Here is a 26,695-nt window from a genome sequence, read left to right as displayed (position 1 = left end):
AAATTTGATTTAGCCAAATAGGAGATGATTCAAAGACCTGCCTAGAGTATAGGTGCAGGCAGTAAATCGCTACAGAAGACAGTCGTGCCAGGGGTAGAACAATGGCTCAGGAGTATACCAACCAGTGTCCCCTTCCACCCCACCCAGTGACCCAACAACGATTCTAGAATCACAGTTTCCAGCCCACACCCCTCTCAGGCTTCAGTTCCACAGATACAGTTCTCTCTTGTCACTTCCTCCTGGATGTCCCGCAAGCCCCTCCCGCTCAGAAACACAGAAACTGAAACACGGAACTGAATCTCTTCCATCCTGTCTCCTCCCTGCCCCAGAAACACTCACTGTTTCCAATGGATTCTTCATCTCGGGGCAAGATACCTCTGTCTTCCCGGTCAGTGAAGCTGGAAATTTCGGACCGCTCCAGCTGCTTACCAAAACTGAGAACTGGTTGCACGTATGTTGCCTCCTTGATATTTCTTCTAGCTATCCCCTCTGCAGCCTCCTTGCTGCTGTCACGACTGGGGCCGTGCCATCCCTTTCCTGGGCCCTCATGCCCTCCCTTTGCTCTCCCAGTCTCTAGACCGGTGCCCTCAAATCTGTTCTCTACCATATTACAATGTTAATTGTTCTACATGGAACTTACATTTTTATCTCCCCCTTGCATTACACTCTAGGGTGGCTCCCTATCGCTTGTGGGATAAAGTTGAATCCTTGCATGATACACTACGTGGCACCTGCCTGCATTGCTCCCCAGCTCTGCCCTGCTCTGTGTTGTAGCCACAGGAATAACTAGCTGTTCCCAAATGTCAGCAGGCTGCTCTATGTTTCTGTGAGATTTCTCAAGCTCTTCCCTCTCTCATGAATCCATTTGCTTTCCTTTGTCTACCAAGGAGACACTATAAGATTCAGCCCAATTAACACCTCCTCCAGGATGCCCTCTCGGTGACTCCCATCCATTCAGCGGACCATTCTTCTTTTAGATACTTCCCATCCCCAGCTGGACTCCTCTAGCTAGACTGTAAGCTCTTTGAGAGCAGGGACAGTTTCCAAATCATCTCTACCTTGTTTGTTGGATGAAGGAAACAATGAGGACTTACTGTGAGGAAACATCTAGCTTCAGCACCAGTGGTTGTCGGGAGTCTCAAGAACGGTCCTTGCCTTCTTTGCAAAGTAAATGAAGCGTCCCCAGAATTTTAGAAGCAGCCGGCAGGAGAGGAGCCGAGTGTGGGCTCTTCTCTGGTGATAGGACTGTGGGACTGCAAGGCATACATGCTGAAGAAAACAACACATCAAAGGAAAGCTTAGTTAAATCATGCCCTGTAGAAACGTGTAGGACTTCCAGGTTGTTTCAAAAGAATGTTCACCTTGTTCAAAATCGACTTAGTAGCCCTTAAAATCATTTTATCATCATTTTCACTAACAAGCTAAGCCCTGAGAAAGGATAAAAGCTCATAAATGCTTCCTGAAATAAAAAGTATTTGCTTATGTTACTAGCCTAGTTCTCAGCAACGCTTTTAACATCAAAGGAACGTTGCTGAAGCATTTTCTCATATTTACTTCCTCCTCCTTTTCTTCCTAATGTCCCTACCTCTCTCTCCATAGATTTAGTTCCAACAGATTTAATAAAAGAGCAGGACTTGGAAGAAGCATTCAGAGGTATGGTCAGGGTGAGAATGTAAGCACTTCAGATGGGGCCAAGAAAGACAAACAGAAAAATCTTGAAAGCTATTAATTTTTTTCTCCTTCATTAGTTTTAATCCAGTTCTAGATCGGAATACAAAGTATGCATCAAGTAATTAGAGGGCAGCCTAATACCTCATTGAGCAGCACTTCATGAGTTGTTAAATAACCAGTGAAAAAAGTTTGGAAAGGGGCTCCTTTCAAAGTACATAAAGGCTCTGAGAAGTCCTGCAGTAAAAAGTGGTTTAACTGTGTTTAACCCAGCCTTTCCCAACATTTACTTGATTATAAAATCCTTTTGTATGGAGCACCTATTAACATGCAGCAGAGACACATCATTTGGATTAAAATAGGATAAAAATAGTCTGATTCGAGGGCAGATGTTTCACTTAGTAAAGATTATTCTGAAGTAGCAGAGAGTTAATGAACATCTTAAGCAACCTGAAAAGCAGTGTCAGAAGATTTTTAAAATGCTGTCAAGAACTCATAAAATATACATTATATTGTGTAACAATATTGTAAAATGCTGTATGATACATTAAAATCATCAGATTATACCCTATTACCCTACAATCTTCTAATCACATATTTATACACTTTACATTATATCTGCAAAATGACTCCTTTTATAAATATTATGCATGAATTATAGAAGTATGCTATAACCCTAACTCTAAAGGATTCCATGAAATAAGGAAGTCACAGCTTCCGATAATGAGAGTAGCAGGGCAAAAGAATGGTTAAAAATTATAGCATCAGAGAATTCTGGAACTGAAAGGAAACTCAGGCTCATTTTAGTCCAATCCCCTCATTTTAGATAAAAGGAAACTGACAATCATTTATGAGGCCCCCAAGTACAAGAACAGGTGGAAGAGTGTTGAAATGTTGGGGAAACATCTGGGATAGCATTTTCCTTTATGTAAGAGGTAGTCAGAAATGGTCAACGGCCCTAGGAAGATGAGGTTAGAATTTTGTGAGAAAGAAGTCTGAATACGAGATGATTGACATCCTTATCTATATCAGTGAGAAGTGTGAGCAATTGTACAAGCAAGGAAAATGATAAGCATGAGACAGTCACCTACCAAGACCAAGGGATTGTGGGAGGGGGAGGGTACTGTAGCCAAGAAGCTTCCAGACAGTGACATACACTTAACTGATGGCTCACAATAACTACTTACCTAAAGTAAGTAGTCCCCTATCTTCTCTGAAAACAGCCCTGCTCATCTAGAACCCTGCTCGGATCCAATTCAGCTATAGTAATGCTCTGCAGAGTATATGAGTCTCCGCGCTGAAGATGATTGAATCAGAAGTGGACAATGGCCCAACCTCAACCTCCTCTCCTCTTCGGGAAATACCTAAGCTGCGGTTGTGTCTAGAACCGCGATCCCTTGCCAGCTTGTCTTCTTCCTCTTCCGCTCAAGAGGAAGCTGCCTTTTTCCAGGTTAAGTGGAGGATATGTTCTCAAGGGAAATGATTTGCTGTCAGCCCATAGGGTGAGGCTTCTGACAGATTATGTGGCCGATTTGTCACTCACTGCCAAGATCTTAAAAGTCTCTATCGCAGAGTATGCTTTGCACATCTGTTGTGTGTATTATAAGCACAGTGTTAGCTCTCTCCGAAGCTGTCAAGATAGGAGGATGTTGCTATGTTCTCTGAAACAGCCCCTCTGGGTGATTTTTAAATGGCAGAGTGTTGGGATTCTGAAATGAGGTGAGATCCCAGAAGAACTAACAAAAACATTGAATGAATAAGTCTGTCCTCCAACATTAGCTGAGTGTTCAGTGTGCCCAGCATTCTAGCAATATCGTCCATGTCTATGACATCATAAAGATTATGTCCAAGTCCCTTTAAAATTGCTTTAACGTCTTAAACTAGTAACAGAAAGTAAATGGGTAAAAATGGTGGTATGTTTCTGATGAGACTTCTAGGCATGTTTGTAAAATGAGTTTAGGTGCCTGAAGGAATAAATATTTAAAGTATAAACAGTAAAGCCTTGATACATTTCTTTACTGATACTTGCAACTGGGGGCAGGGGATCCAACAGGGTTAAGGTAAAAGGGAGTATCGAGGACCATGAGATGTACCCAGGGATCCTCTTTCCATGACTGTTACCCTCCCTGCTGGGAGTGCTGTTGGCAGATAACCTTCCCTATCAGCCCCCCGGGTTTGCCTCACTGAAGGCACGCCCCTTCCCAGGGCAGCCCATGTCTGGTGGCTAGTTGAGGCAGGAGTATAAAGGTTATCTTGCACCAGCAGCAGGAGAACTCTCTCAACTCCCAGGGTTTGGAGGGTGGGGAGAGCTGAGGACCAGGCCCAAGATGTAAGCATCAGAGAAACTGAGCTCTGAAGATGAACTTTCCTGACCAAGGCAGGACTGGTGTATTAAGGTCAGGGCCCTGGTTGGGAAAGAATGAAACCCTATCTAGCAGGATGAGGACATCTTGGTTGATGGCCTCCAAAAGCTTAAGGTTTGTGGATGCAATTATTGCAGTTGGAGTCAATGGCAAGATTGAAGTGGGTGAGCCAAGGGATTCTGACCTGCAGAGAATGACGGGACGGCTCATAGAAGGATGTGATGGATGTGTTCGGCACACAGGTGGTCCACTGGGGTGGCTCTTGGTAGCATTTTCCAGTTTTGATGGTGAAGGGGCAAGTATGACAACTCATCCTGTTGGAGTGAGGGTCTGTCCCGGTCACATTACCAGGAGAGCCTCTGAGATCCGGATATTCAGACTGAGGTTGAGTGGACTCCAAAAAAGATGGGAAAAGAGAGTGAAGATGAGTATCAGTTGTGGCCCTGAGACTAGCTACGGCCATGTGGGCTGCGGTTTCCTGCAGGAAGCCCTCCGGAACCACAGGGGAGTTTCTTGAATAACACATATGAAGCCGCGAATCCTGGCAGTGGAAGGGTTGGCTGAGATGGACCATGAGATGTTCTGTGCAGCTCTCTTTTGCAGGGAAAGACCTGCGGGGTGGGCAGACAGCCTCCAGATGTCAGACTCGCAAGGGCTGCCTCGGCTAGGGAGAGCTGCCTCATGCAAAGTTAAGTCTTTCTTGGCGTTGCTTGTCCCCAGTGACCGATTAGTGAAGGAGTACAGATTGCCTGATTGCCTGGCCGTATCAGGACAACATATAGGAGCCCTGCTGGTCCCCGCTGAGGTTCTCTTTGGACCTTCATTGCAGTTCATCTTCCCCCTCTGCCCACTCCTGCTTCCTTACCCTCCATATTACAGATGGGCCAAGGCCACTCTTAGTACCTACCATACACACTGCATTCAGTCTCAGAACCTGCTTCCCAGAGACTCCACATGCAACAGAAAGGTTTTGTTTGATTGCATATTTTGGTTATTACAGCTCATATTCATTTTAATAAAGAAGAGACACCTTGTCCTACCGCCTGCCCCCCAACATTTTCCATGCCTTTGACATGTCCTGTAGAAACCATGTGGATTTGGCTCTTTGTTTCATCATGGTGCCATTTAAATTCTTCCCATTATCCCACATATTTCCTGAAAACACAGGAAATTAGGACAAATTGGAAATTATACCTAAAGGCTTAAATGGATTGAATTCAACATTTTTTGGCATGAACGCACTATCAGAGCTGTGTCCGTCCCACTGCATCACATCAGGACACATAAGGACTTGTTGTTCCACTTAGTGACCCACCATTGCAGCATTGATCTTCTCTGCTCATGATCACCAGGTAATCTACGGAGTAATGCTGTGGTCAAATTGTTCATGGGCCTTTCTTCCAATGGTTACATCCATTGATGATCTCTGCTTGAATTTCCTTAGGGGCTGCAAAATGATCTAATTCTATTTTTCTTTCTACCTGCTTGGCTAGAATTCTTCTTAAAAGATTTCTTTTGTTAATTATGCCTCTTCGAAGAATTCATAGAGAAAAGGACCCTCTGATGGTGACAAAAAAGATTTTTTTGTATGTGTGTAAATTTGGGGGTTACATTTAACTTTGCTTTGTTTTTGGCTCTTTTTTGGGATGAGTTTATTGTTATGAACTGATAGCATTTTTTACATGTTTAATTGTTTTGATCAACTGCAATTTAAAAAAATATTTTATTTATTTGAGAGAGAGAGAGAGAAAGCAAGCATGAGCCATGCAAGTGGGGAGAGGATCAGAGGGGGAGGGAGAAGGACAAGGAGATTCTCCGCTGAGCCATGGAGCCCAATGTGGGGCTCAATCCCAGGACCCTGAGATCATGACCTGAGCTGAAACCAAGGGCTAGACGCTTAACCAACTGAGCCACCCTGGTGTCCCTCAACTGTAATTATTTAAAATTTTAAAATTTTAAATGAGAATTTAGAAACATGTAAAAGTAGAGAGAATAGTTCAACTAACTATAAGCACTTGGCTTTAGCAATTATCAAAATATGATCAATCGTATTTACCATCTCTCCACTTCCCCATATTATACTAAGATTATACTAAGGCAAATCTTAGACTTAGTTTCATTTCATCTGTGAGTAGTTTGGTATATATCTCTATGATATAAGAAATTATAAGTAAAAACAAAAATAAACCATAACTCTTTATCACATCTAAAAATGAATAATTTCTTAGTATTATCAAATATCCACTGTTCAAATTTTCTGATTGTCTTTTAAAAAATTTTTAGTAGTATTTTTTGGCTCTGCATCAAGGGCATGTGTTGCAAATGGTTTATAATTTCTCAGGTTTTTTTTTGATACATAGGTCCTCATCCATTTCCTTTTTTCTCCAACTTTTGTTGTTATTGAAGAAGTAATATAACTATTGCTGAAGAAATTTCTTTGTCTTGTAGTTTCTGAAAGTTTGGATTTTACTGATTGCATCTTCAAGGCGTCATTTAACATATTCCTCAAACCTGTATATTTCCTACAGATTGGAGTAGACCCGATCGATTGATCTTTCTTTCTCTCTCCCTTCCTCCCTTTCTTTCTTTCTTGGAAAACTACTTCACAGCTAGAGGTGGGTTCCTCCATCAGGAAGCACATGGTATCTGTCTGTCTTTCTGCGATGTGAACATCTCCTCAAGATTTGCCTCTCTTCATTTATCTATTAAAAGTTGCAAAGTAAAACTTTGCTTATTCAACCAATTATTTTTTATTTTTCAGCTGGAACACTTCTGTAAAGAGAAAATGTCCCTCCTTTACTGTGTATCATTTATATGTGGAAAGTAGAATAAGTACTTCTTTCCCTTTATCAGTTTTCAAAACAATGAGTAGGTTCCCTAGCATCCTTCAAATGTGACTGATGTTACAGTGGGTTGTTTTTTTTTTTTTGCTATCAGTACAACTTATGGATTGAAAGAATTTCAATCTCTTGCTGTTATTATCCCCCTTTATACTTCAATTGCATCAACTTGGATCAGAGGGAGCCCATTCAAGAGATCTCCTGAGTTCTTTTGACAGGACGCTGGTGGTCTTTGATAGCTTCCTGGCTTTCAGGTATGAGCAGATATTTTGTTTACTATTAGCTCAGGCTGGGTCCATTTGGATGGTATTTTAGATTATCAGGTGCCTGGCTTATCTGCGGAAAGCATTCTTTGAAAAAGGAAATGGCTATAACTTCCCCCTCGGCCTCCGAGAGGAAGTGTGGATTCAGCAGGATTTCCAATTGCTCTCCTCATTGGCAAAGGGAAAACAAGTGCCCTCAATTAAGGGAAGTGCGATTACCCCATCGCAGCCTTGAGCAGCACTAAGGCAATATACCGCATGGCAAATTACACATGTCGGGCAGCGGGTCAAGTGCAGTTATGAATGCAGAGACAGAGCCATTGATCATTGATATGAATAAAGAAAGTATTCAGAAGCAGTCAGTCTGGGTTTTCTTCCCTGTCCCAGATCTGCAGGGTTAATTCTGAACTAGTCCAAGACGCAATCATGGATTCTTCCGTCTGGGAACTGCAGAGTATTACAAATGAAGAGACCAGACTTGACTTAACTCTTGACCGCCTTATGAAATGAGCACAGGCTCATGACCGTAACCGTGTTCAGGTTCTGTGGGAGCGTGGTATGTGCTGGAATGACTGCAGGGATGACCGAAGAGAATACTGATGTGTGCAACCAAGAGCCACAGTGCTCTCTGGCCACCGCGGGCAGTGGCAGAGAGCTCCTTCCCAGATGGTGAAAGGCAGATTCCAATGGGTCAAGTCTCTTGGGCAGTTTTCCAGGCTCAGCAAAGACCTCTGACTCCATATTTATTTTGGAAAGAGGACGAGAAGGGCAGATTGTCAACATGGTCCCCTTGCTTTCTTCATTCATCACTTTCTTTTCACTGAGGCCATTCTATTAAAAATGAGTGTAATAAGCACTGAACGTCAACATTGGAAGCCTGTAGGTGAGGCCGAGGAAGGCCTAGCTGTAGACAGGCAGCCCCTCTGAGTCTCTGAAGCCTAGCTGTTCATCAGTGTCTCATCCCCTCCCCCAAACTGGCCCTAACAAGGAGGACTCACTCCCTCTCTGTAGCTGTTCTTTTGTAGAGCCCTGAGGGTAACTCCTTTGGCATCATTCTGGGGGTCAGATCTTCTGCATCTGAAGGGCACATGCATTCAGCTTTTCAGGACTGGAGGGGAACATATGATTCTTCACAGCGATGATCACTGTTCTCCTAAGGAAGCCAGTGGAGAGGGGAAAAACCCTGATGCTCGTTCCCCATTCTTCCCTGGAGACAGGGTGTGGGGAGATCCTAGGTCCAGGGATCAGATGCCTGAGCTGGGACTTAGTTCTGGAGCTCCTGATGCAAAGGAGCAGGGACAAGGACAACAATCAAGGCCAGGTCTGTACGAGGGTGGCACCTCTTGGTTTTCAGAGATGGGGGCTGTGGGGTTTAGCTGTGACCCTGGCGGCTTCCCTTCTTGGTTCCCACCTGTTTGTTAACCCGGTTCTCCAGCTTTCCTAAGGCAGGCAAGCTACCAAGACATCCTTAATGCATCAGGAAATTCTTACCTTGCTGAGAAGAGCCAGAGCGGATTTTTGTGGTTTGAAACCAAGAACGGGACTGATCTGGAAATGACTCTTTCCAGGAAAGTGATAACCCGTCTGCTAAACACGTAAGCCTCTAGCAGATCGTGAATGAGACCTAATCACAGACCAGGATTGCCTTAAAGCTGTGTTTTCATGGAGCACAGGGTGGGCCTCGGCACTCCTGGCTGCTGGTGCTGTGGGCTGTTGGAAATTGTCCCACAGGAGCTGTCATTACTGTGTTTTTGATTTCTGAGGGATGGCTCTGCCCCATGATCGTGCTTTTCTCAGAAAGGCCTGGTTCCTGCCAGGGTTTGCAGAGCCCCTCTTGTCCCCGCAGTATGAGAGAATGAAGATCAGCAAGCCCGAGGCTTGGGTAAGAGTGACAGAAAGCAGCCTGGGAGCTGCAGCCCGCGTTCTGCCGAGCGCGGTGGAGAGAAAGACAAGGTTTCTACAGACAACAAATGAAATGGGCTCAGTCCTCGGTGTCCACTCCTTGTGCGACCGCCCAATAAAAACCCAGCCCAGGGGCAAACGCCCCAACCTGGGGAGTGCACATCGGTGTCCAGATGGTCTGGGACCCCAGCAAAGTGGTGTTCACCAGAACTGAAATACCTCTTTAGTTTTGGTTCCTCAGTTGTGTAAATGCTCTGTAGGACGGAACTTGGAACAGCAGATAAGAAGACAAGCTCTTGGGGCGCCTGGGTGGCTCAGCGGGTTAAAGCCTCTGCCCTCGGCTCAGGTCATGATCTCAGGGTCCTGGGATGGAGCCCGGTATCAAGCTCTCTGCTCCGCGGGGAGCCTGCTTCCCTCGCTCTCTGCCTGCCTCTCTGCCTACTTGTCATCTCTATCTGTGTGTGAAATAAATTAAAAAATCTTTTTAAAAAATTTAAAAATTAAAAAAAAAAAAAGACAAGCTCTCACGCTTTCTTTCAACTTCACAACTCAAACCTCACTCTAGGACCTGCGGGTGTGACTCACCCCATCACTTCCACTCTACCCCTGATTTCCCCTGAGCAGCGAACCCCATGTATTTATTTATTTAAAATATTTTGCGACGGAGCATTCTGAACATACACAAAAATAAACAGAATATCTAACGAACAGCCCTGCCCACTGCCACATACCCATCCCTCAACTAGGACAACAACTAGCCCCCAGCCAGTTCCGCCCGATCCACACCAGCCCCCACTCCCTGTCACCTGCATTATTTTGAAGCAAATTCAAAATCTTTTCATGGCAGATAAGGAACTCTCCTTTCCCCCCTCTTCTCTCTTTCTGCTGTTTATTTTTAACATAACCACAAAACCACAAACACATTTAAATGCCATCAAATATTAATTTGAAAATCATGAGATATCCAGTTGGCTGTTACATTTCCAATTAACCCTGTTTAAATCAGTAATAACAAGTCCTTAGAGGTCTTACAATGGAGTAAATTCCAAGCTTTGATCTTTTTTTTTTTTTTTTTTAAATTTATTTATCTGACAGACAGAGATCACAAGCAGGCAGAGAGGCAGGCCGGGACGGGGGTGGGGGGGTGGGGGGGTGGGGAAGCAGGCTCCCCGCTGAGCAGAGAGCCTGATGCGGGGCTCGATCCCAGGACTCCGGGATCATGACCTGAGCCGAAGGCAGAGACTTTAACCCACTGAGCCACCCAGGTGCCCCTCGATCTTTTTTTCATACTTGCCTCCTGACACACATACATTTTCAAAACTGGTACGTCCAAGTTCAAGAGGATACACGTGATAGAGGTATTTCAAACTGGAGCATGTCTGGGATTTTTCTGTCTCTGGAGGCATTTCAGAATGCTCAGAAGGAATCCTCATGGGCCGGTATGTTAGTGGATTAAAAAGGCAGACAACTGTTCTAAGTAAGAGTGGGCAGGGAAAAAGTCAAATTGCCCAGAGAAGGGACACTAGGGGAGTGCATCAGGGTTAAAGTCAAAAGGTCCTGGAGAAGACACAGTAGCTCCAAGAAGGTGAGTTTTAGGATGGGAAAAAACACCTTTGGCTACTCATCTGTGGCTCTGATGATTTTGTGGCCGTTTCTTATTGATGGTGTCACTGGCCACAATCAGAACTTTTCTGATCATAACGTAGATTGCAAACAGAGTAGCAATTCTGATAGGAGCTACAGGCATCAGAAATGGCCCAGAAACCCTATGAACAGGGGGCTGAACTGGCCTCAGTAAAATATTGAAACAACTTCTGTAAAATTTGGAGTAAAGCTCAAGTGCTTTATGATAATAATCTCTACACAAAGGAGCAACAGTCAGGGCTGGGACTCAAGGATGCAGGAGCAAGGCTTTAGTGTGTGTTTTACCGATGCTGCACATTTCCACTGGGCTACCTCCAGAATTGTTGGGAGTTCTTATGTACTTAATATCAAGACATCTTAGGTGGTTGCTAATTGGAATAATTCATCTTTCTTGATATATTTGCCTTAAGTCAGCATTTTTCAGACTAAGTTATGAGCAACACCACGTCCTTGGTGATTTTTCAAGGTCACATGAGCTTGGGAAACACTGTCACTCCATTCCCCCTCTCGGAGAATTGAAGTGCCTTGGTGTATTAAAATTCTAAGAAATCCTCTGTTGAATATTGTGCCTGGCTCAAGCAGAGACTAATTCAACTTTTAATCATGGAAAGTTTTTCTATAGGATATTTATTAACGTTTTTCTATAGGATATAGAAAGTTTTTCTATAGGATATTAATATCTCACAATATACTAGTGTCCTGTGTATAGTACAAAATATTTTGTTATTAATGTGATCCCGAATTTAACTGGGCATCCTGTGCTATTATTTTCTAAGTCTGCCTCTCCATCCCACTATTTCAGTGTGAGGAGCCATGTTTGAACAAATGACCCCTCCCTTTAACCACAAATGACTTGCTGAGTGGTGGGCTCTTTATCCAAGCCCAGCTAATCTGTTTCCTTGAAAAATGGAATTAGGGGCAAGAGCACACAGGTTGGTGTGAATGCTGTCTTAAACAAAGAGCATATCAATAAGGGAAGTACTGATGATGGCCATTTCTCACCGTGAAGGCTGGAAAACAAAAATGGGGTAGATGCTGAGGTATGGAAAGCTGGCTTTTGGGGTTCCCAGCAATGTTCAATTTCTTGCTTCTTGCTCTTTCTGAAGAAATGTGTTTAACAAATCTTGAATTCCCTAAGTTACCCCAGAATTTTTATAATACACATTTTCCTTGCTTAAGCTAGCTCAAATGGATTTCTATTTCTTGCAACCAAAAAATATCCTAGTAAAATGTGATTCTTCCCAGAGAGGAATCGATATGCTCTATCATTCATAATTTGCTGTGATAGGTCGGGGATAGAATGCTGACACGCATTTTGAGAACAAGGTAGCTTATCTTTAAGAACATTTAGAAATTTAGGGTGAGTCTGGGTAAATGACGACACAGGGGAGAGTGACTTGGAGAATTTCCCAGTTAGATCCATCTCTAGCCAGGAGGTCTCCAGCTTCCAGCAAAGAAGAGAAATCTCAGGAAAATCACAAAAGCACCACACGGGCTCTTTCTCTGGGTAAATGGGCAAGTTCACTCTGCATGCCAGTTAGAGGTACTGTACTTTAAAATCCTGAAGTTCCCAAGACTGGAATCCTGAGTGGAAAATTGGACCCCCCAAGGTCCATGGCTGTTGGCCTTGAGTTAAGTGTCACCCTTTGTTCTTACCATGGGAAGTTCAATTTAGAGCAATTTGGAATGATTCCCTCCAGTCTCAGGGCATCATTAGGTATTTCAAGGCTGGTGGTTAGCTTGGTAAAAACCACTTCCCCATATTAGAAGATCACAGGGACTATTGAAAAGACATCACAGAGTGTATGATTTTAAGCAAGTCATAGTTTTCAGATTACCAGTATTTTCAGACAGTTTAAAAAGTGCTTGTATCTTATATATAAACACAATCCACACAGCAAAGCTCACATTGACCTTGGAAAAAACCTCTTTAATTTAGCATAGAAGTATTGTGTCTCCTTGGGTATCATGAGCCATTCGCGAACATCTTATTTTATTTTACTTTATTTTATGTTAGGTCGGTTTATTTTCCATAAAGCCAGGATGGAAACTAACAACCGTGAACCTTGATGAACAAATATGGACCTCAGATTAGGGGATGGTAGCTGCTTAATTATCATCTCTTTAATCTTGGGCATGATTTCTGTGCCATGAGATATTTTTTAATGCGAGTTTATTGTTGGTTGGCTCTGGAGTGTCATTCTCATTTCATCCTGCAAGATCAGTGATCTTTAGCCAGATGACCTTGGAATGTCTGGAGTGTTCAGCCGCTAAACTCTGACTGTGATGAGTAGGGAAAACACCAGAATCAGAAGACACCCCTGGATTCGTACACATACTGGAGAGTCTTCAGTACAAAGAGGCCACATCAACCCGCATTGAAACTACAAGTTAAAATATACATTTATTTTTTACAAGTGATTCTTTTCTGAAATGCTGGATCCAGATGAATTTCTCTCCATTTCTCAAAGTGTAGCTAAGACTTTGGAGAGGCCCGCTTTTGAGACACTGGGCACTAGAACATCTGTTTGGGTGATGAAGGAGGGACTGTATTGGAGAATTGTGGTCTCAACTTCTAGCATGTTCTCCTGAAGCTGATTTGTAAGGTCACATTCTCTCAGTAGAGGGAAATTTCTAGGAAAGAAACGGTCTGATAATGGCCTGGTTTTAGATGAGGAGAAAAAGTCTGCTAGCTGAAGAGATCACACACGCGCGTACAATTTGACATCTCAAAACAGAGCTGTTTAAACATTCTCGGCAAATATTCTTGGCTTTGTGTTTTGTTTCTTCAAGGCTCTGCTCTGTGGCTGAAATTACATTCTTTGATAAAGAAATACAAACATGAGAACCTTCTATTAGGTTGGCAGTCCAAGAGTCGCTAGTACCCTTGAGACATGTGTGTTGAACTCCAGCACTCAGCGGGGAGAAGCTGATGCTATTTCTTCTGCACCCTTTGTCGTGCTTTCTTTGGACTTGGCCTGAGCTTTGGAGGAGTTCAGCTGGGTCCTGTGCTTTTCCTTTTTTTTTCTTTTGTGCCATTTTTGTCATGGTATATGAAGACACAGCTTTATGGAACTTAACAGTATCTTACTAACTGTGTCATCCTGGGCCACTGACTTAATCTCCCTGAGTTTCAGTTTCTTCATTGGCAAGAATAATGCTTATTTCGTAGGGTTGTTGTGAATATTACATAAGAGGACAGGTACAGAAATACTCTGAACGGTGTGCTGAACAAATGTTATTTTCTTTTCTTCAATTGAACCAACTGGAGGAGGAAATAAAAAGTATTGCACCTAAGAAGGCAAAAGAAACAGAAAAGCACAGCAAAGGAAACCATTTGTAATTTGGCTGACTGGTTTAATGGCTATCATCTTAGGGGGCAGATGGTTATGTGGACTCTTTTTTATTTCATGGGTTCTGAGAATGACACAGGCCAGGAGAATCCTTGGACATTCTCATGCAAAGCAACACCAGGTATTTCTGGAACTTCCCCAAAGTCTGAGGGTTGTGAAAGTGATTGCAGTTACAGAGTCACCGAGAGTCTGTTTATCATTCAAATTTAGGAATTCATCTTTCTTCAGTGAGTTTTTCAAAAAATTTGAAATGAATGTCAGTTTTTATTATTTCAGCAGAGAATATTCTCCCTTGATGGGCTGGAGTCCATTTTTCACCTGGGATGTCAGGTTTCTGAGAGCTGGCATCTCCTGGCTGTGTGTATCCGCCCTGTGACAGAAACCGAGTGCCTGGTTGTTTGGGACTTCTCTCTCTCTCATACTATTCTCTCTCAGCTGCACCTGTAATACTGAGTTTATTTGCTTCTTCAGAACCTATCATACTCTGTCACCTCTGTGCTTGTTCACATGCTGTCCCCTTCACTTTGGAGCACACAGGAGCCCTGTTGAAAGCAACCTTTAAGGGAGTTGGGTAGGTGGGTGGGGGCAGTGAAGGTTTCTTGGAAAAGTGATGCCAGAGTTGGGATCTTGAGAGGTGAACAGGAATTAGCCAGGTCAAGAAATGAGGAGAAGGCATGGGCAAAGGTCCTGGGGCATGAAGTGGCTTGGGAATATGGAAACATGTTATTAACTCAAGAGTTCCCAGAGCCTAGAGATGAAGAGATCAAGAGGTAAAAGTGGAGGGGTGTTGGCATGGGATGAACCATGGCAGGCCCGGGTTGCCAGGTTGAGGCACTTGGAACTGATTAGGTAGGTAATGGTGAGCCTTTGATGGATTTTAAGTTGGGGAGCGGCATGGTCTATTTTTTTTTCCCCCTGGCAAATCACTGGGTTGTCGGAGCAGTGTGGATAGAGGAGACAATGGACAATGTAGAGTATGAGTAGCCAAGTCCAGAAGCAGGAAACTAGTGAGCTGGCTGCTGTCATGGTCTAGACAACAATTGCCGAGAGTGTGAGTGAGGACAGCCGTGGATGGGGGATGAGTATAACATGTCAGTCATCTACCCCGAACTCCCACCAAATCCTGTTGGGGACATAAATTATTTGCTACTTCTTTTGGTGGACCCACCCTGTAATTGACAAACAGTTCCTTCAGTTTGACTTGCATAGGTCTTTGGTTCCCAAACTTGACTGTGTATTGCCATCCCCTGCGGACTTTTAAAAACTCCTTATGCCTGAGCCCCAAATCCAGAGATGCTGTTTCCAGTGGTGTGGGAAACAGCCTTGATTTCGAAACAGAGGTCTAGTCTCGCGTATTCATCAGTGTTTCAATATATGTTTAAATGTAAGACTTCTATTCCCCTGCCCTGGCCTGTTCTCAGGGAGGTTGGAAGGAAGAAGGTACAGGAAAGTTTTTCCTTGGACGGCGTGATTGTGAGATAGGTTGGCACCATCTGGGTCTAGCGGATGCTTGAGATGAATCTTTTTCTCCTAAGAGTGTTCCTGGGCCCTACAAAGCCTCCTCTGCAGGATCCTTCCAACAGCAGTCCTGGAGCAGGGCTCTGCGCCCTATCCCTCTAGATGCACTCTCTCCTCGTCCAGTGTTTCCTGGAGTTTCTGCTCCACAGACTTGAGCTCGCTGCTCCCAGGGGTCCTCTGAGGGCAGAATGCGAAACAGCCCCATCCAGCTCTTTCCCGGTAGGGTGGGATTGGAGTCGCACGGGGCCGCAGCTCTCTGCCAAAGAATTACTTTTATAAATCTTCTCCAATATCCACACCTGTGACCCTTTTGAGGCTTCCTTGCAGGTTTTAGAATCGCTCACCCAGTTTTTACTAATGCTCTTAGAAATTTCTACCTGGTGACGTGGCAGGTCACTTTGGAATTTCATGTTTATAGAATCTTTGGTGCTTCAGTAGTAAGTTCCAATTGCATATCCTGTTATCCTGTAATTTAAACTTCTATTTCTCTTTCAAAATAGGGTAATTCACAGACCACCGACCTATGTCAAAAAACCTTCCCATGTATCAGGGTTTTTTGATCTCTGCACATTTTGGACCAGATAATTCGTTGTTGTGGAGGATGATCCTGGGTATTGTAAAATGTTTAGCTGCATCCTTGGCTTTTTACTCACTAGATGCCAGTTATCATTCCCTCCCCTTCAGTCATGACAATAAGGCTGTCTTTAGACATTGCCAAATGTCCCCCAGGGCTGTGGGCGGTGCGGGGAGGCCCAAATCTTCCCCTGGTTAATAAACACTGCCATAAATTTATGAGTACAGGTCTAAGGGCAAACATGTTTAAAAACAAGCTAAGCATTATTAACTATGACCTAGACTAGAATGATAGCTCTGGAAGCAACCTCAGATACCCTCCTCGTCCAACCCGCTTTATTGGTTAGCTGGGGTTGCAAAGTCCCCATCATAGGTAGGACGGAGGAGAAGTTAGGTCTCCTGGCCCTGGTACAGCGCTCATTGTGAGGTTGGGGATAAATAATTATTAAATTTCAAAAGTACTGCTAATTTCAAAGTACCTATGCTTAGAATTTTCTGTGCCAAAAATAGAACATAGAAAAACCTTATCTAATTAGTTAGTGAATAGCGCTGAATTAAAATTGGACACTATAATTAATCAATGCTAAATTGTAGTCAAATCCATTACCCTTGAGTAGATTATCTGTGTGACCCACAGTCTCCTTCTGGCACCACACGTTGGGGGGCCGCGGGAGCTGATCACAGGGCTTTGAGAAGGCGAGAGGCTGGGGGCTGAGGGAGAGCCGTGAGTGGCAGTAAATCATTTCTGTATTATCTGTAGTTTGTTTTTATCTATATCACTGCTCCTCTCCAAGAACAAAGCTAATTGAGAATTGACTATTGCAAACTTTTATTATAGAAGGCCAGGAAAGCCAAAACCCAGCAGAAAAAATAGAAATTATTCAATTGTCTGTTCTAATTATGGTGAGTTTCAGGACCGAATGATCACATTTCAGAAACTTTTCTTTTTCCTTTGTATTTTTTAACCAGAGGGGCTTCAAGTATTTTTTTCTTTTTTTTTAAATCCCAGAACAAAACATATGCTTTCCATAGAACTGTCGGTTTTCTTTTCAGCACCGTCTTGCAAGAGATAGGCTTTGGAAGTAAAATGTAGCACTTTCTCTAATATTTTATTTGCTGAAGAGTCCATTTCCTTTCTGAATTCTACTTGAGTCCCTAGATACCAACAGTGGTGTTTTAATTGTCCTGGGGACCTCTACCTGAATTCTTGCTGTCTGGGCCGACTGGCTTAATTCTTAGTTTACTGGGACACGTAGCCGACCTCCTTAAGGGGACAATCTGTCCCAGTGTCTGTCCCAGCACCCCTATCTGAAAGTGTGGAAATTATCAGTGAATCTTCTAATAATAATTTTTAAAATGTAAATAATCAAAAATATTATGAGTCAATTTTTCAGGTTTTTACTATGTATCAGACACTGTGCTAACACATTTCCGTGCTTTTAATCCTCACACCACTCCCTGGACGTGAGTGTCATCGTCCCATTTCTCAGGCGAAAGAACTAATCTGTGTGCAAGGCCACTCAGTTGTAAGTGGTGGGGTAGGCCTTCTTTTGGCTCCTGAAAGTCATGACCCCCAGGCTGAACCATGTGGTACTGCTTCCTCATTTAGAATACTGGGCTATTTCTCTCTTTAAAATGTCTCCAAGGCTGTGGGATGCCTGGGTGGCTCAGTGGGTTAAAGCCTCTGTCTTCGGCTCAGGTCATGATCTCAGGGTCCTGGGATTGAGCCCCGCATCCAGCTCTCTTCTCAGCAGGAAGCCTGCTTCCTCCTCTCTCTCTCTGCCTACGTGTGATCTCTGTCTGTCAAATAAATAAATGAAATCTTATAAAAAATAAAATAAAATAAAATGTCTCCAGGGCTGTCCTTTTCTCCAGTGACCTGCTGACTTAGGCCTGGATTCTTCTAAGAACTTCCAATGCAAATGGCACATAGCTCCCAACGATCTGCTCCCAAACACAGCTTTTAATGGTCACTCCTGCCTTCTAGAGCCCTCTAGAGCTCCCTATTACTTATCATGTCAAGCCCTTTGACTCACTGTGTTGGAACTCACTCTGCTTCCTCACCAGCTGGGCAGTTCATACCTATCCCTCTCCCTTCAGTCATCCTTTTTCACACTTAGAAAAATGGCGGCCTTGTCCTCCATTTCCCTCTGTCCTATTCAGTCATGGTGCCTCAACCTGAAACTCATCCCTCTGAGGAACTTTATCCTGGTCTTGTTTCCTACCTGATGCTTAGTGTAGTTGGCTCGACCCAGTTGAATTCTTAATTGTTCTTTCATCATTTCATACATGTCAACTGATCCAGTCTTATGCTCTTATGGCTCTGCTGTGTTTCCTGGACACTTAGGTAACAAAGGAAGAATAATTTGGAAGGCACTCACAGCACAGCCCTATAAATGCACATTGGTTTATTCGGTATCACTGTTCAGAAATAAGAAGTTACAATGAGATAGAAATAAGATTCAGTGAAAGTCTCTGAACATTTTTGATACTACCAAAGACACAGATACTCAAATCTTGATGAGATTAAACTTTCTTAACAATATTTTAATATCATCAAGTTGTGTGCATGGGGGCTTCACATTCATTTTGAAATCAAATCATGTTATGTCAACTTTCTTTTTTTCTATTTCACCATCCATATTGATGGGATATGTATGAATTAGAGCAAGGTCTGATTGTCTATTATGATTTTGGGTTATTCATTTTTATTAATTTGAGAAAAGGATTTGCTCTGATTCTAAAATGGATGTCTCTAATGTTATTGGTAAAATAAAAATCTACCAGTTTCTCAGGAGAGTTTTTTTCTGGAATTTTTACATTTCCTTTCTGTCTAAAGTATAGTTTCTGAATCTCATGACTTACAATAGTACATCTCTTTTTGTTAAAGGAATTTTAGAAATACGAATGGTAAAAGATTTTGATTTGTTAATGACGCCACATAGTTTTTGAAGATGATTTTGGTGCTGACAGAAATCAATAGACTGCACAAAGCATATTTGCAAAGACCCCTCTGAGAGACAGATCGGTCTAGAATCTGTTAGCCATTCACTCGTTAGCCGGCAGTGTCTAGCTTAGGTTAAGTAAAGGGAAGCCCTGTTAATGTGGGTGATGATGTGCTCACTGTGTTTTCTTAGATTCTGTATTTGTCTACCTAGCACTGTTAATTATGGGGTCAAATTAATGGTCAAAGTTTTCTCCCTCTCTGCTCTCCAGAGCCCGTGCGCTGAGCCACCTCCTTATCTAGCTCACGCGCCAGCCAACATTGCCCCAGCCCTACATCACCCAGGACCAGGTACCACAGCTAGAGAGCACCCTGTAGCCCAGAGCCCATCAACATTACTCAAACCAGTGCATCCTCCCCAGCTGCTTCCCTGGCCCTGCCTTGCCTTTTCTGCAGCCAACACAGCCGAGAGTCCAGCCGGGCTCTTGCCCTTGCTCCTGCTTCTGCCTCTAGACCAAATCAGGCAGCCCTGTGTGGCTTGCTTGCTTCCTCCTCTTGGGAGATTTAAGTAATACAGACCTTTCAGTGGCCCTGCCTGCTCATGTCGTCACTCAGTTCCCTCTCTCAGTGAAAATCCCAGAAGGACAAATGAGGCAGAGGACACTTCCTTTTCCTGGAGCTTTCTGTCAAGTGCACCTGCCGTCTTTATTTTGCCAGTCCAGAAGCTCTCCTCGTCCTGTGCTCCTGCAGGTCTGATGTCCAGAGCTTCAAGAAGCTGTTTGAGCAGGCGAACTACGTGCTGAAACCCAGCAGTTGAAGCTCAGAGTAGGCTTCTCCCTGAAAGCTGCCGTCCTGCAGACAGAAATGGGGGGACATGGGAGGAGGAGGGAGGGGCATGGCAGGCTCTGATAGGTAAAGCAAGCAAGAGGACACAGGAAACAATCTCTGGAAATCATCTGGGGCCACCTGGAAATGATCTTAACCCAAGACCTATGCAAGCTGAAGGCTGGGACCCAATTCATAGCGGGAAGGTATTCGTTCACTCATTTAATGGACGCGAGGGTGACCTGGCGGGGACACCTTTCGCCGGATTGATCACCAGAGTGGAAATAGCTATGGGCTAGGCGTGTGTCCGTCCTCTCTCACTGCTCCAACTGTGTCCCTCCCAAAGCTAAGCCTGCAAAGAGGTGGATCTTCCCTGATAGAGGAGGACATTTCTGCTGTCCGGTACAGGAGTAGCTGCGCTCCCCTATTAGAAACCTCAAATAAGCCTTGGTTCATTTGTGCATCCACTGGCCTCCCGTTCAGCCGTCCCTCCACTTAAGTACTACTTGCAAGGCATAGCTTTGGTGCTGGGGATACGTCGGTGAAGACAGCCCTTGCCCTTTTGGAGTTTATGTTTAATGGAGAGAGGGAATGTGCAAGGAAGTAGTTCCTCCAGGTAGTGGCAAGTGCTGTGAATGAAACAAAGTAGGGCCAGCGGGGTGATAAAGGGGATGGGAAGTTCTCTGTCAGCCGCAGGGCCAGGGAGGGCTCTGTGGGCGGTTACCGCGGGAGGCACAGGGTGGTGAACAGGCGAGCACTCCAGGTGCTAAGCTTTCGGGTCTGAGGGAGCAGCAAGCCCCCCAGTCCCAAGCAGGTGGCAGCAAGAAGACTGCGTGTCATGGCCGGGCCGGTGGAGTGCGCGGCAAGCCTGAGACAGCCCCACAAGGCTCACTGTCATCCTCCCTAATGGGCACCCAGGTTCTGCAGGGGGAGCGGGAGAGAGCTCCTCACTGGTCGGCAGCCCGTGGGCAAGCGGCGAGAGAGCTGCGGGGTCACCGGCCTCCCAGGGCACCGGCCCCGGGTGCGCGCTCTGGTTCGAGACCCGCTGTCGCAGGGCTCTAAGCCAGCTCGTGCGTCCAGGGACGTAATAGATGCCCGGAGCTAACCGAGGAGAAAAGGCTTACAACGGGGTAGCTGGGGGGCTCATGTGGTCAAGCTAAACGTCTGCCTTCGCCTCGGGTCATGATCCCAGGGTCCTGAGTTGGAGCTCCAAGCCCGCTTCCCAGCTCAGAGCAGAGTCCGCTTCTCCCTCTCCTTCTGCCCCTGCCCCTGCGCATATTCTTTCTCTCTCAAATAAATAAAATCTTTAAGGAAAAAAAAAAAAGGCTTATAGCAAATGACAACAGTCCTCCGCCTTCTTCCTCCCCCCTCCATTCTTTTTCTCCAGGGACAGCCACTTCTAACGCTTAGCTATTTCTTCTGGTGCCCCCCCCCCCCCGGTATTTCCAGATCCTGTGCTCACACTGATACTTCAGGCTTCAGTCCTTTTCTCTTGACTTTCTTTAGTGGCCGATAAGGATTAACGATTTAGCTCTTGTACTTACCTGCCTCCTTCATCAAACAACACCCACCCCCCCACCAAAAAAAAGCTTTTTGGGGAAAGAAGGGAGATGGTGACGAGTAAAGAATCAGATGCTTTTGAAAGCAATTAAAATATGTGACACTTTTATTTGCTTCTTTTAAAACACTAGTTCTCAACTGGGAGTGATCTGGCCATATCTGGAGGTACTTTGGGTTGTCCTGTGTTGGGGGCAGGGAGGGGTGGGTAGGCTGCTGCCTGCGACTCTTGGGTAGAGGCCTGAAATGTTCCTGTACGTCCTACCATGCGCAGGAGACCTCTGTGACAAAGAATTACAGCTCCAAAATATCAATAGTGTTGTGTCTGAGAAATTCGGCTTTAAAGATTTCAAGTTTCTTTGTTAGGTAGAAATGTCCAAAATGATGAGCAGGTTGACTTCATTATTCATTCATTCATTCCTCAGGTACTTTTCTTTCTTTCTTTCTTTTTTTAAGGTTTTATTTTTTGAGAGAGAGAGACAGAGTGAAAGAGGGAGACAACACAGGCGGGGTGAAGGGCAGAGGGGAAAGCAGACTCCTCACTCAGCAGGGACCCGGATGTGGGGCTTGATCCCAGGACTCCGGGATCATGACTTGAGCTGAAGGCAGTCGCTGAACCAACTGAGCCATCCAGGCGCCCTTTCACTGGTATTTAATTGCATGTCTTGTAGTGCCCAGCGCCCTCATAAAACTTACAGTCTTTTGAAGTAAATTGGATTGCTTTTTATTTTTTGTATGTTTAGAGATTCTATGAAATAGACTAATTTGTTACGGATGTGAAAACAAATTCCTGAAGGAAGAAACAATCGCTCCAAGTTGTGCTATGTTTTGGTTGTATACTTTTACATCCCTACTCCTAGTGACAGTGTGCTGGAAATGGTGAGGCAGGTCAATTCAAGTTTAGTAAGGATAGAAACATCTAGGTTATCTTGATACAGAGACTAAGCCATAAATAAGACCAGTGTCTTTGAGACCCTCTATCAGAATCAGCAGGAATTCTAGTTGGAAATGCAGATTCTTAGGACCTAACTCAGACAAGAGGAGTCAAAATCACTAGGACATAGCCAAGAATCAGTATTTTAACAAGCACACCCAGTGATTTTTTGCTCAGTGGCATCTGAGAACTTTGGCCCAGACCCTGTGCTATTGTGAGAGTAGGTATGAGTATTTGATCCAAATACTCACAAATGAGTATTTGGATCAAGGGCTGAAAATGGTGGTGATTAGTGCGTAGCAGTGTTTTTAATTTTAGGAGTAAGATGAACTACTAGCATCAAGTTTAGAGCACCAACTTTTCACATCGCCCAACTTGACTCCCAGTTCACCTTGTTTTAGCTGTGTGACATTGAGGAAATGACCTAACCTTCCTGAATCCCAGTTTGCTCATCCGGAAAATGGAGATAGTGTATATCTCACAGGGTGTATGTTGGGATTTATGCGAAGTGCTTAGCACAGTCTGGTATGTAATCAGTGTTCAGGGCTGTAGCTGAAAGAATCCCAGCTCCTGTGACCCTGAGAAGAAAATTCTTGATCTAAACTTTAGGGATCTCTCCAGCAACAGATGATGTCTTCCTTTTAAACAGCGTTATTTCCCCCTCATTCTTCCTTGGAACGCTGAGACTAGATTATTGGTTTCATTTCCTGGATCCCTTTGTCCTTGGCCTTCATGCACATGAATCTCATATACCGTACACACATGGGGCACTTGTGTGGCTCAGTGGGTTAGAGCCTCTGCCTTTGGCTTGGGTTGTGATTCCAGGGTCCTGGGATAGAGCCCCTCATGGGGGGTGGCGCGGGGGGGGGGGGTCTCTGCTCAGCAGGGAGCCTGCTTCCCTTCCTCTCTCTCTGCCTGCCTCTCTGTCTACTTGTGATCTCTCTCTGTCAAATAAATAAATAAATCTTTAAAAAAACTTTTTTTCATATACTGTACACACAGATGTGCTTACACACACACACACACACACACACACACACACATGCTCTCACAGACCTATACCTTTCTGCAATTCCCAAGATGGCTTTCTCTTCCAGGGCCTACCATCTGTTTGGCTTTCTTTGTTCTGGAAAAGCTTGTCAGCACTCTTCCTCAGATCTGCACTGATCTGCATGTCGGCTGGTAGACCATCCAGGCTCAGTGATAACGAGTGGGTAGAGCTGGGGGTGGGGTGCAGGAACAAGAGGGGGAGAGTGGAGAGTCAGCAGCAGGGTCAGCGGCATGATGTGGGGGGGGCCAGAGGCAGGAGCGCGCCCACTTTCCTCCGGTGGCCCGTGGTGCTGGGTTTCGGGGAGAAGCTCAGTTGGGCACTTGCCTGGTGGTGGCCTTGCACGAGGGGGCACTGAAGGAGCACTGCGTAATCGGAGCCAGCCCTGAGAGTCCTCTCTGGGCCCTTCCAATCACAATGTTGTGATTAGTCACACTTCCTGCTTGGAAAACAGGCAGATATTAGAAAGGGAATTCCTACCGCGAGGTTTGGGTAGGATTTCAAATGATCTTTTCTGCAAATAAAATTGCAGGCAGGAGGAGGAGGAGAAAGGAAAGTGATCCAGAACTTCCCCTTGGGCTAGGATTGTTGTGCCTCAGAGGAAGGGAGGACCGGAGACCCTGGGACCTCTTCTTCCTAGGTCTTTATGAAGTGGCGGACTTTCTGTCCCAGTGACTTTGACCAGCATCCCGGTTTGGTGGGCTGTGGAGATGTGGAGGAGGACCTGGAGTGGTTTTACGTGGATGAAGGCTTTCTTGAGCAGGTTTTGTGCTAGGGGTCAACAGCTGTTAAACAGCAACAGGGACACTAGGTGAACTAGCTAGACCACTGGGCAAGTTACTTAACCTTAGGGCACCAGGGTGGCTCAGTGGGTTAAAGCCTCTGCCTTCAGCTCAGGTCATGATCCCGGGGTCCTGGGATGGAGTCCTACATTGGGCTTTCTGCAGCAGGGAGCCTGATTCCTTCTCTTCTCTCTCTGCCTGCCTCTCTGCCTACTTGTGATCTCTCTCTATCAAATAAATAAAATCTTTTTTTTAAAAAAAAAAAGTTACTTAATCTTTCCAGCCTCAGCTTCCTTATCTGTAAATTAGGGACATTGTAGGCTTTAGTAGATAGGATTACTGTATTTGGGGAAAATATGCTTATAGACCATTTCAAGTAGGACCTGGCATATAGCAAGCCTTTAGGAAATGTCAGCTACTATTCTCATGAGAAGTTCATGGATACTGTAGGTCAGAGTGTTTGGGGTCAGGCTTGCCAAGGTATGGTGAAAGTCTGCAGCTTTATATTACATTTTGAGAGTTGAAGGAGTGGTTTCTTTACATAATCAAAATTTTCTGGAAAATCCAAATGAATGTTTTGAAATTTAGTCCTGAGAAGTAAGTTTATAAGCTCCGGCTATTGTGGTGCTAATGACTGGCATGTTGAAATAAAGCAGGTTTGCATTCAATGTGAAGCCTCTAAAAAATGTCCTTTGCTTTGAACTTCAACCTTTACAAAGGAACAAATAAAGTTTTGCATTGGAGCAATAGTCCCTCAACTCCTCTGTCATGAGCGGCGAGGGTTAAGGGGCCCGTGGTCTCTCTTTGGACTCAAGGAAAATGTGGACTTCAGAACAGCCTTTGTAGGGAGACTAGGTTCTGTATATTGTTTGCTAAGATTCCATCCTTATGGAGCTGGTGAACCAAGAATATTTTTTAAAAAATGTAATGTTCATTCAGAAGTAAAGTGACGACTGCTGGTTGAAAAGTATATATATTTTTTGTTTTTAAAGAAGCAAATTAATTGCAAAAAAACAATGGAATGATCAGCTTGCCAAAGTTATTTGCTTTGATTAAAAGCACCAATAAATGTGTCTTGGTTCTAGAACTGCTTCATTTAGCCCTTGACGTATAATAGATTTTTTTTTCACAGCATAATATCTCCATTGAAATATAATTATTTTGCAGACTGCTCAACTGAATACTCTTACAAACATGCTGTTGGGAGACTCACCCTGGGTGATCATCAGGAGACCATGACAATGTGCACAATTGATGGACATGTGAGAGACGTGGCAGCCGAGCTTGGAGCAGAGAAGGTGATTTGTTGCAGAGCAATTACCCTAATGCATTTTTAAAAGCATAAAATAAAGAATCATTTCATTTGCTGAAAAGATATTTTAGGTGCTTTGGTAAAGCAGTGACAGAATATTTTGATTGTCAGGGTTTTTTTTTTTTTTTTCTTTAAAGTTAGATAATTACATTTACCAGTTAAAGAATTGCCATTTAAAAATAATATTTTGTCTAAATGTTTAAAGATGTCTATTAAAAATGTATACTGAACATGACAGCGGCCTTTTCAGGCTGTAATTCTAGTCAGTGGTCTGAAAACAATTAGGATGAAAAAATGTACATTTATTCAATGCTAGCTGGAAAGTCAAGATCTGTAGAGTATGGTGAGGGTTGTGTTATGATTTTAAGATAGTTCTAGTTTTTGTTCAGATAACACTTCTAAGACCGATTCTGCAGCTATGTGTGTATTTAATTTCTTTAGGCATCTCTCCAGGGGACTGTGGTCTGGGGCACTCCCTGTCTCATGCAGAAGAATGGAGAGAAGATGGGGAAAAAGCTTTAATAAAACAGTCAAATGTTACCCATTTAGGTCCTTCATTCAACTGGTGTACTTTGGAATGGCTGTAGTGGTTGTGACGATATTGAAATATTCATTCACCTGCTGGTAGAAAGTCCTCCCTGGAGCTCTCTGTGCAGCCCCCTCCGGTTCCTCCCTGTGACCCTCCAGATGGCCCCACTGTCCAGTAGCCAAAGGACCAATGACTGTCTTACCAGGGGGTTGCTAGGCTGTGCCCCAGCCAGGCCAGCATCCGTTCTTCTACTTCTTCTTCTTCTTCTTTTTAAACATTTTAAAATTTAAATTCAATGAATTAACATATAATGTATGGTTTCAGGGGGCCTGTGATTCGTCAGTCTCCTATAACACCCAGTGCTCATTACATCATGTGCCCTCCTTAATACCCATCACCCAGTCACCCTATCCCTCCACCCACCTCCCTGCCAGCAACCCTCAGTTTGTTTCCTGAGAGTAAGAGTCTCTTATGGTTTGTCTCCCTCTCCGGTTTCATCTTTTTAGATTTTTTCCTCTCTTCCCTTATGATCCTCTGCTTTTTTTCCCCTTAAATTCCTCATATCAGTGAGATCATTTGATAGTTGTCTTTCCCTGATTGAGTTATTTCGCTCAGCATAATACCCTCTAGTTCCATCCAT

The 26,695-nt window shown here is 44.2% G+C and overlaps 1 long non-coding RNA gene across 1 annotated transcript; it reads left to right on the top strand.

Annotated features, from left to right (window-relative positions):
- The first annotated feature begins 263 nt into the window (after nucleotides 1-263).
- LOC122901833 lies at nucleotides 264-26,051 on the top strand. The gene is made up of 3 exons (XR_006383684.1): nucleotides 264-451; nucleotides 25,382-25,512; nucleotides 25,968-26,051. It is a non-coding gene; the product is annotated as an uncharacterized LOC122901833 (long non-coding RNA).
- Nucleotides 26,052-26,695: the final 644 nt, after the last annotated feature.

The sequence above is a fragment of the Neovison vison genome, chromosome 3 (genome assembly GCF_020171115.1).
Source record: "Neovison vison isolate M4711 chromosome 3, ASM_NN_V1, whole genome shotgun sequence".
NCBI classification, from domain to species: domain Eukaryota; kingdom Metazoa; phylum Chordata; class Mammalia; order Carnivora; family Mustelidae; genus Neogale; species Neogale vison.
Note: the sequence above shows the minus strand (reverse complement) of the source record. Positions and strands in the feature narration are given on the sequence as shown.